This window comes from Cebus imitator, unplaced genomic scaffold, assembly GCF_001604975.1.
Source record: "Cebus imitator isolate Cc_AM_T3 unplaced genomic scaffold, Cebus_imitator-1.0 Scaffold3, whole genome shotgun sequence".
Taxonomy (NCBI): Eukaryota; Metazoa; Chordata; class Mammalia; order Primates; family Cebidae; genus Cebus; species Cebus imitator.
The window spans coordinates 7,241,423-7,252,975 of record NW_016107318.1 but is presented as its reverse complement, the minus strand read 5'-3'; positions in this window follow the sequence as shown (position 1 = coordinate 7,252,975).

Genomic DNA, 11,553 nt, shown 5'->3' with positions numbered 1-11,553 from the left:
GGGACATGGATGAACCTGGAAACCATCATTCTCAGCAAACTGACAGAAGAGCAGAAGATCAAACACCGCATGTTCTCACTCATAGGCGGGTGTTGAACAATGAGAACACACGGACACAGGGTGGGGAGCACTACACACTGGGGTCAGTTGGGGGGAAATAGGGGAGGGATGGTGGAGGGTGGGAAGCTGGGGAGAGATAGCAAGGGAGAAATGCCAGATGTAGGTGATGGGGAGGAAGGCAGCAAATCACACTGCCACGTGTGTACCTATGCAACAATTTTGCATGTTCTTCACATGTACCCCAAAACCTAAAATGCAATAAAATAAATAAATGGGAAAAAAAATAATGATTTTGAGTGAGAGGACATAAAACATCTTCCACTCCAAAACAAAGAGTACATATTATATGATTCCATTTATATAAAACTCAGAAATGCAGAGTAATCTATAATGGCAGAAAGTAGACCTATGTTTTTCTGGAAGAGGATACATGCAGGGATAGAAGGGAAATTTATCAGGTGGCAGGAGATAACTTCTGGAGGTGATTTTCTTGACTATGGTAATGTTTCATAGGTGTGTGTGTATGTGTGTATATATATACATATGTCACAACTTACCAAATCATATACTTGAATTATGGAATGTTTCTTTTTTACCAGTTTTAGTGAAATAGGTAGTTTTCTTTTATGTCAATTATACTTCCAAAAGTCAAGTAGTAGAAAAGTGAAAACCCGTAAGTAAACACATACACACATACGCACACATGAATACATTATTAAATTTCTGGTTACTTACAGGTTACCAGGAAGTAAAGATAATTTTTCTAAAAAGAAAATTACAAGATTAACTGCAAATGTTTCATGAGCAGCAGTAGGTGTAGTAAGCCAGCAAAGCAGTATCTCCAAACTAATTAGGAAAAATAACTATCAGCCTAGAATTCTATACCTAAACTATCGTATAAGAGTGAGAGCAAAATATTGACTAGATATTAATAAGATATAATGACAAAGAATGTTTTGCACCCACAAACTCTCACTGAAAATTACTGAAATGTACACTTCACAAAGGAAAAATTGAAATCTAAAAAAAAGAAGTAGGATTGAAAAAGCACTGGTGACCAAATAAAACTAGTCCTTGTCTTGTTGAGGAGATGGTAAGAGAAATTGGTTAAATTTATAACATAGGAATAATATGACATTAAAACACTAAAATATTAACCAATTATTAAAAAGAAATAGAATATGTAATGATTAAACCAGAAAAGAAAAAAGTGGTAACCAAAAGAAATGCTACTAATAAAACAGAAAGCAGCAAAGAAAATAAAAAGACAGAAAAAGAAAAATGACTATAAGTAGAGAACATTGGAAAAAAATGGTGATACTGAAAAGATAAGTAGAAATCTTCGGTACTCACGATAGATGTAAATTAAATACACTGACTCAATATGAAGCAGATTCTCTTATTAAATTTAAATAATACCAAAAAATATGTATTTTTATAAACATGCCTAAAACAAATGAGAAAATTCTTTAATAATATGAAAATTTAAAAATGGGGAAATATATATAGGTTCAAAATGGAATTCTTAGAGTGCGCAATGCTAATAAAACAAAATACAGATCATGTTTTAAAAAAATATTGTCCTAAGTTAGAATGAACAAAATTGATAAGATTTAAATAAAAAATATAACTCTATGAATAAAGTGAGTAAAACAAAATATAGTCTAAAACAAATTAAGATCTGTACTTCTAAATAAAGCATTAGTAAAATGATATTTATTAAAATTTGAAAATAGTTTGAATTCAGCAGAAACAAAAGAGCTGGATACCAACATGGATGAACTACAGCTAAAATTACATGTGGAAGGAAATTTATAGCCTTAAATTCATATATTAAATTAAATTACTGAATATTAATGAGTAAATAAGTATAAATTGCAAGAAAAAAGGGTCATCTGAATTTCTGGGCTTCTATTAGTAGTTCATTTTGATTGCCATATAGTAGTACATTATTTGAATATACTAAAATATATTTATCCATTCTTTTTCAGAGAGCATTTGGGTTTTTCAAATTTTTGCTACTGTAATATTGCCATAGACTATTATATTAATATATAACTCTTGCAGTAAAAGCTTGAGAGATTCTCTTAGGCAGGTATCTAAGAACAGAATTGTTGAAGTATAGGGTTTGTGAATATTCAAAATTACAAGATAATGCCAATCTCCTTTCTGAAATGGTTATACTCATCTATGTTCCAACAACAATTTAGATACTCCAATCCTGTACTAATCTATGTTCCAGCAACAATTTAGATACTCCAATCCTTTCTAATATTTGCCAATCAAAAGAATGTAAAATTCGAATGTGAAATGACATCTCAAAGTGGCTTTGAATTGTATTTCCCAACTTGAAGAAGTTTAATATCTCTTTAGGTCTTGATTAGTCACATTTTTTTCTAGTTCATAGGTTATTTTTATCTTTTTATTGAATTGTTTACTTTTTTGTAGTTCTTTTTATATTCTTGATTCTAATCCTTTGAATTTATATTTCCCATAAATACCAACTCCCAGTTTGTAACATACTGTTTTTAAAGTTTTTATATTTTGGTAAATATACACTATAAAATTTATTATTTTAACCATTTTTAAACACACAATTCACTGGTATTAAGTATATTCACCATGTTGTGTAACCATCACCACTATCACCAGAACTTTTTCATTATCCCAAAGTGAAAGTTTGTACCCACTAAACAATAACTTCCCATTCCTCTGCCCCTAACCCCTGGCAACCATTTTTCTCCTTTCTGTCTTTATGATTTTGACTATTCTAGGTAACTCATATGAGTGGAATCACGTAATATTTGCCCTTTTGTGGTCTGGTTTATTTCACTTAGCATAATGTTTTCAAAGTTCATCCACTTGTACAATAATATTCCATTGTATGCATATGTTACATTTGATTTATCCATTTATCTGTAGATGGATATTTAGGTTATTTCCAGCTTTGGCGATTGCTAATAATGCTGCTATGAACACTGGTATATAAATAGCTGAGTCCTTGCTTTCTGTAATATGTATTTTGTATTTTATTTAAAGTTTCTTTGATAAATAGAGATATTAACTTTATATAGCCTTGTTAACAGATCATTCTCTGCCCCAAGATCAAAATAGTATTTAGCTATATTTTTTTAATGCAGCAATATGTAGGAATACGATGATGATTGTAAGTCTCAGATTTTTGGTATCTTTTTGATAAAATTAAAAGCAATCAAAATGTAATTTTAAAGCTATATATATATAACAACATTTTAAAACATTGTAAAAGTGATGAGAAACAAGATTCCGGATCATGGTAGAGGGTGACGGATAATGGGGAAAGAGAGATGTGTTGGGGTAGGAGGAAATAGAAAGTAAAAAGATGAATGTTGAAAGAATTGGAAAAGAAACAAAACCATCATTATTTACAGATAGTATAATCTTGTGTGCCAATAAAACAATCTTAACAATTGTTAGAGTCTTTAAGGTTTGTGGATATAAAATCTATAAACAAAAACCAATTAGGTCTCTATATACCAACAAAAAAGTTAAAAAATAACACTTTTTAAAAAATATGTCATTTAAAACAGTATAAAAATATGGCATAAATAGGAAGATGTACAAGACCCTTATAGAAAAATTATAAATTTTACTGAAAGACAATAAAGAGAATCTAAATAAATGGAAAGATACATTGCCTACATAGATTGGCAAAAATCATTATTTTAAAGATGTCAATTTTCTCCTGGTGGATGTATAGACTTAAAGCAATTCCAGACAAAATTCTAAACAGACTCTGTGAGTGTATATACATGCATGTGTGTGTGCATATGCAGGACTTCCACAGCACAGTCAATGGTACTTGAAAATTCACAAGGCCAAGAACAGCCAAGATCTCCCAGAGACGAAAACATATCCAGAAATGAAAATGTATTATAAAGCTACAGTAATTAAGACCGTGTGGATTACTGCTTAAGGAGTTAATTATATATCAAGAAATGGCAGCAAAAAATACAAACTACTCAAATTCTATCTTGTTTTGACACGTTCCTTAATATATGTTTATTTTTAATAGGGTATTGGGCCATGTTTCTGTTAATTAATAATGACTAAATAAAAAAGTGTTGATGGATGTCAACTTGAAAGGGAGTTATGCTATAAAACTCTGTTCTTATGTTTTTTTTATATTTAATGTTCTTAATAAACAGCATGTAATGATATAATGTTATTTTGACAAAATTATCTTGACAGTTACTTCAGTTATGTTCTCTGACAATTTTGGCAATTATTTTCTTGAATTTTGCATATACTATGCACTTTACAAAGCACCATCTTATAGACATTATCATATTTAATCTTTACAACAAACCTATGAAATAAGGAAAGGACATAATTTTGGGTGGAATAAGTTTGAATTTATTATTGCCCTGAAGCCAACAGCATATAATGGCCTTGAATTTTTGAATTAGGTTTAAAAAATAAATTATACAAATACAGAAGGAAGGGATCTAGTTTAATGACAATTTTTAGATGGAGTTGAAAAGGAGCCTTAACATGAGAAGAGATAATATTAAACAGAATTAATGGAAGCGTTTTAGCCTATTTAATAGTAGCAAAATATACATTTTAAGGGAAGTGATGGCAAGCTATACTCTGCATTGGTCAGATCATACTAGAATGCTACATTCAATTCTAGGCACCATTTCAAGGCACATTAATATATTACAGAACATCTGCCAGAGGAAGATTAAGATGGTTAAAAAATTTAAACTGTCATCAAAGGAATGGTTGAGATTAATCTGGAACATGAAAGCTCTCATCAAATAGTTTTAAAAGGATCATGTTAATAGAAAAATAGAATTATTTAATGTTAGCTCAAAGAACAGATATACAGCCAACAGATGAAAATTATAGAAATGCAGATTTTGCCTCAGTAAAGAGAAACTTTTATAATTCAAATTGCTCATTTGACTTAAACTTAAGGTTTGGCATTGTGCAAATTAAATATCTAGATGAGTACCTGCCTTTTTTTTTCTTGTTTATTGATTCATGACATGCATAAAATAAAGTGCACTTATCTTAGATTTACAGCTCAATAAATTTTTACATATGTAAACAACCATACAAATCAGGATGGAGTACATTTTTCAGCACTCCAGAGATAAGTACTGTACTCTCATGGAGTTTATAATCTGGAGAAGACAAACTAGAAAGGAGGTTGTAAAGCTGTTTGAGAGCATCTAGCAAGGAACTTAATTTCATTGAGGAGTGAAGTATCCCAAGGATGAGATGTTTAAACAGAGACTTGAGAGATTAGAAGTTAACCTGGCAAAGGATCATTTTGTTTTGGACTTTTTTGCAAGGTTAGTATAGCATTTACAAGTCTCACCATTCAAAAGGTAAGAAAGAGCATGTACTGTTTAAGAAATAGAAACAACTATGAAGGAAAAAATGGAGTAAGAATTCAGGTAAGTAAATACCATACAAGTTTAATATTCCTCTAGCTTATCCTGAATAGCTTCTAACACCTCCAAATAATATTGATGAGAAATAAACTACTTGATTGGAACAAACCAAACAATATAGTAATATTTCTCCTTATATCTGAGTATCCAGAACCTTCTGTTTAGGCCAAAGCCTCCCTTTCCTAACTCTGCTCTTACAACTCCTTCCCAGTATCTCTATATTTTATTTTTTATATCTCATTGTTCCTATTCTTTCCATTTGCTTGTCACGTAATTATTTATCTTGAGATTCCATATGTTTTATATCAAAAGACTTCTTCAAGAACAAAAAAAAAAAGGTGAAGAAAAGAACTGATACTTTGTTAGGAAACATATTTATGGAATAAAAATTACTAAATTAGATCATTTGTCCCAGTCTAGAAAAGCAGTCTTATCAAACTTCTATTAATTATTAGCTATAAAAATCCAGTGTTCTAAGAAAATCATAATAGCCGCTGTAAATTAGAACTTCAAAACCTTTTTCATATTCCTTTCCATTTTATTCCACTTTTTGTGGCATGTTCTAATTATACACTTCTAAAAATTGTAATAATAGCTAAAATTCATCAAAAGCTTACCCTGAAAGAGATCTTATTCTAAGATCTTTATATGTATTTAATTATGCAATTCTTACAACAATCCATGAGGTACGTAACTATTATTATGACAATTTAACAGTTGAGAATACTAAAGCACAAAAAGGATAAGTAAATTCCTCAGGGTCATATAGCTGGTAAGAAACAGAGTCTAACCAAGGCAATTTGGCTTCAGATCCTCAAGTATTGAAAGAGTATTTTTTAATGACTATAATGAAAAATTACAACTGTAGAAATACCTTGTTTGCAGAGTTTCTTCTACATATCATCGAGGTCATTCATGGAGTATTTGCGGATTGTCATATGTATTTTCTTGCCTAAATAATCCCCATAAAGAATTTCTGAAAACAGCAAATATCTTACTTCCCTTTTTCAACAAACTCTGTTTCCCAACATAGAAGAAGGGTGGTTAGAAGATATCATGGAGTCTCTTAGGCTATGGCTCTCAGGAACTGTGTGGCAAGAGGAGAAAGACTTAACTGTTCTTACAGCCAAGAGCAATATTAAAAGAGTGAGGTTGGTCATAAGATTTCTACCTCTGTCTTTGTCATCTTGATTCCTTTGAATTAGCCCTATTTCCCACATTTACCCCACACTTCATACCCCACACAACCCTGAGTTTCCAGTGTCCTGGACTGCTGCCTTTTTCACTGTGACCTAAAGCACCTTTCCAATACCTTCCCAGCTCTGACCCTCTTCTTCAACAATATGCCAACTAATCTGCTAACCTACTCTGTGTATTAACTAATGGTCCAGTAGTCTCTTATATCCTTGCTGTAATATAATAATAAAAGCATTAGAATTGGAGTCATATGCTTCCATTTACCTCTAACTGTATGACCTGAGCAGGTTATATAACTTCTCTGAGCCTCAGTTCCTCATTGCTCACAGGAGAATAACAATGGTCTATAGAATTATCATAAAGAATTTTGCAACTTATAAAGTGCTAGAATACATGAGTTTATTGACGGCCAAACCTTTAAGGGAGTATTGTTTTTGGAGATAATGTCTTGACCCACAGGATAAATATTTATGGTAGGAATATTAGGTGATGTAGGTAACTGATACAGGAGTTAATTTGGGAACTGAGATGATCTTTCTGCATTCTTCAAAACACACGTCAAAACCAGCTCTATATAGTAATCAGGTACACAATTGATATTATATGTATGTATCTACCATAGTGAGCATTTATCCCCCAATCTATTAGCTAATACAGTCTGAATTGTGCTAGGGGGACTAGGGGCAAGGTGACTGCTTTGTTTTTTGTTTTTTTTTTTTACTGTACTAATCAGCCCTTGTAATCGTAAATTGTTCTACATACATATTCTAATAAACATTAGCCTCAAAGAGGTTTCATAGACATTTTGGCAAGATGTCTTCATGTAGCACAAACCCCAGATTACTACTGGAAGGCTGCTTTGTGCTTTTGAACTGCTGAAATATATACTGCCTAGTTTTAAACTGCAATTAACTATTGTTATCTTAGACATGAGTAATTGAATTTGCTCATATGTCACCTCTGAATTTATTGATATAAATTTGTATTTGCAAATATAAATAGCAGAATATAATCTACAATCTTTATCCACACAAATTACAGTAAATTATTGTTCACTAAATTGCTCTAAGAGGAAAACAGAAATGATCATAGATTTCATAAAGCAAATACAGTATTACTAAAATAATTACAGATTTGTCACCTCAAAAATATCCAGTAAAAACTTTTCCTCAAAAGTAATCAGTATTAAGTAAAGATACTTTCATCCCATATTATACGTCATCAACTTTACAGTTACCAAACCCATTTTTTTTTGAAGGGGATATTTACTTTAGAAAAGTTGTTTCTTTTTCTTTCTTCTGAAGAAAAAGTAATATAAAACAAGGAATATTAAAACATGTTTATAAATGCATTAATTTCATTTGTAGAAAATTATATGCCACTGATGTTATATAATTATTTGATGTCATGTTGTAGAATTGTGATTTATCATTAACAAGAATTATAATCCATTTAACTATAGAGATTTTGATGTATTTTAAAACTGTAGCAAAAAAAGTCAGTTTTTGTTTATTTTGCTTTTGAGGTAGTACCCTCCTGAACAAGCTAAAGTTTCAGGAGAAAACCTTTTTGAGCAAGCTTCGACTATCCTATGCTAACTTTAGTGTTCCATAAATTATACATACACCAAGCATTTGTAAATGCTCACATAATATACAAGTTTATAATATACTAAGTTTAAATCAGAAAAGACCAAATACATTTTTACCTCAGCATAAGACTGAAAAAAGGACATTAAAATGTATCCTGAGTGTTGAATAACTGAACAAATGGTGACTGATAAGATTTTCCTGGAGGCCAAGTAGTGCACAAAGATGGAAACTAAGAATTATTCCCTAAAATGAAATTGTAATCAACATTTTTTGTCAATAAAATCTGTAGAAGTCTGTTTTAATGACTTTCAGTGCTAACCAGAAATGATCCAAGTTGCTTCCAGACCTTTTACTTTCTGCCATTATACAGTCAAATTAAAAGCTCACCAAAAGCTGATGAATCCTACAGTGCATTCTATTATTTTATGTAAGCACAATTCATAGGATAAAAGTCACAAGGTGTTAATTTTTAGTGCTAATTGTTTTCTAATGTTTGCAATAAATTAAGTCAACCATTTTGTAAGTGCTGTACTGCGATATATTATCTAAACTGCTTAGTGGGGATAAAACATTTTAGAAGCTTGTAATTCCTAAAGTGTGTTTTGATTATTTTATACAAACTAAACTCAAACAGCAAAAGGGAAATTGTTGTGTGGTTTAGGGCCACATACTCTGTTTCTTGTCTTTGCCTTGAGTTAAAGGCATGCTCATTAACTTGAAACAATAAACTCAAATTGTATGTCTCCGGAGAGAATTTAATTCAGGACTTCAGCAGTATCAATGGTAAATATTACATGCAGGCTCAACATGATTTTATACAGATATACAGGACATATAGGTAAAGTAGGCAGTGCCAAAATTTTAAATAAGCAACAGATATGTTACATATTATTATCTTATATATGTGTACCAGCCTCTTACATACACACACAGTTTTTTAGCTTTTACAGTTTCCTAGCTTTCTCAGTGCTGAATTATAAGCTGTGGTTGTAACTTGAACATTTATTTAGACTAGAAATGTGAAATAATATTGGAATAGTATTAATTAAACATCACATTTAGAAGAACTGGGCCATGCAAAAGTTCACTTAAAAAAAAAAAAAAAAAAAACTTCTCCATCTGAGGTTTACAGTAAAAAAGAAATGGCAAAGGCTAGTAAACAACCTCCTAATGCTTCAGCCTGACGTAATAGAATTAGACAAGGCACTAACACAGAGAAAAGATTTTAAAAAGTAAAAATTTTTGTGAGTTTTTTTTTTCTATTTACAAAACTAAAGTGAGTTAAATTTAATGAAAGAAATAGTAGGATGCAGCATATTGAAAAGCGAAGGATGCATGGTAGAAAAGAGTAGAAAATAAAAGACCTAGAAGGCAAGGTGGCTGAGGAAGAAATGATTTTCACATGTAAGAACAGACCACAGCTCAGCATATATTTCACTCATAGATTTGACTCTTAAACCAGTTAAATTGTTTAACTTGTGAACATATAACACTATAAGCAGCCAAGAGAATAATAAAACTTAGTGATTCAAAGCAAAATTATACTTTTTCCATACAAGATGCACTGTTATTCTTTGGGATGGAAAGGTTGGAAATAAGTAATTCATACTGGATTGGCCATTGTGTATTTTTTGAGAACTAAAATTTTATGTATTCAGTCTGAGGTTTTTTTTTTTACTTTTATATTAGGTTCAGGGGTACATGAGCAAGTTTGTTATACAAGTAAATTTATGTCATGGAGGTTTAGTGTATACATTTTTGTTATCCAGGTACTAAGCCTGGTACCCAAGAGCTATTTTTTTTTTCTGATCCTCTCCTCCTCTCACCCTCCATCCTCAAGTATGCCCTTATATCTGTTATTCTTCTCTCACTGTCTATATGTTCTCATCATTTCGCTCCCACCTATAGGTGAGAAATGTAGTATTCAGTTTTCTGTTTCTCCATTTGTTTCCTGAAGATGATGGCTTTCAGCTCCACTCATGTTTCTGCAAAAGACAGGATCTCATTTTTATGGCTGCATAGTATTCTATGGTGTATATGTACCATATTGTACTTATTCAGTCTACTATCAATGGGCATTTAGGTTGATTCCATATCTTTGCTATTGTGAATAGCGTTACAATGAACATATATGTGCATGTGTCTCTAGGGTAGAATAATTTATATTCCTTTGGGTATATACCCAGTAATGAGTTGCTTGCTATTTTATTCCATTTTTATGCTGCTGATGAAGACATCATTATCAGTATTTTGGTCAGTGCCATTTAACAATGCCATTTAACCCAAGACTAGGAAGAAAAGGAGGTTTAATGAACTTACAGTTCCACATTGCTAGGGAAGCCTCACAATCATGGCAGAAGGCAAGGAGGAGGAAGTCACATTTTACGTGGATGGTAGCAGGCAAACAGTGAGCTTGTGCAAAAAAAAAAACTCTGATTTTTAAAACCATCAAGTCTCATGAGACTCATTCACTATCACAAGAACAGCCAAGGAAAGACCTGCCCCCATCACTCAGTCATCTCCCACTGGGTTCCTCCAATGACATGTGGGAATTGTGGGAGTTACAAGTCAAGATGAGACTTGGGTAGGGATACAGCCAAACCATATCATTTCACCCCTGCCCTCCCCCCAAATTTCATGTCCTCACATTTCAAAATCAATAATTTCTTCCCAAGAGTCCCCAAAGTCTTAACTCATTTCAGTATTAACTCAAATGTCCACAGTCCAAAGTCTCACCTGAGACAAGGCAAGTCCCTTCTGCCTACGAGCTTGTAAAATCATAAGTAAGTTAGTTACTTCCTAGATACAATGGGTTTATAGGCATTGGGTAAATACAGTCATTACAAATGGAATAAATTGGACAAAACAAAGGGGCTACAGGCCTAATGCAAGTGTGAAATCCAGCACAGCGGTCAAATCTTGAAGCTCCAAAATGATCTCCTTTGACTCTATGTCTCACATTTGGGTCTCGTTGATGCAAGAGGTAGGTTCCCATGGTCCTGGGTAGCAATACCCCTGTGGCTTTGCAGGGTATAGCCTCCCTCCTGGTTTCACAGGCTGCTGTGAAGTGTCTGTGGCTTGTCCCTCCTCCTCCTGCTTTCACAGGCTGGTGTTGAGTGTCTGTGGCTTTTCCAGGCACATGGAGCAAGTTGTCAGTGGAGCTACAACTTTGGGGTCTAGAGGATGGTGGCCCCCTTCTCACAGCTCCACTGGGTGTTGCCCCAGTAGGGACTCTGTGTGGGGGCGCTGACTCCACATTT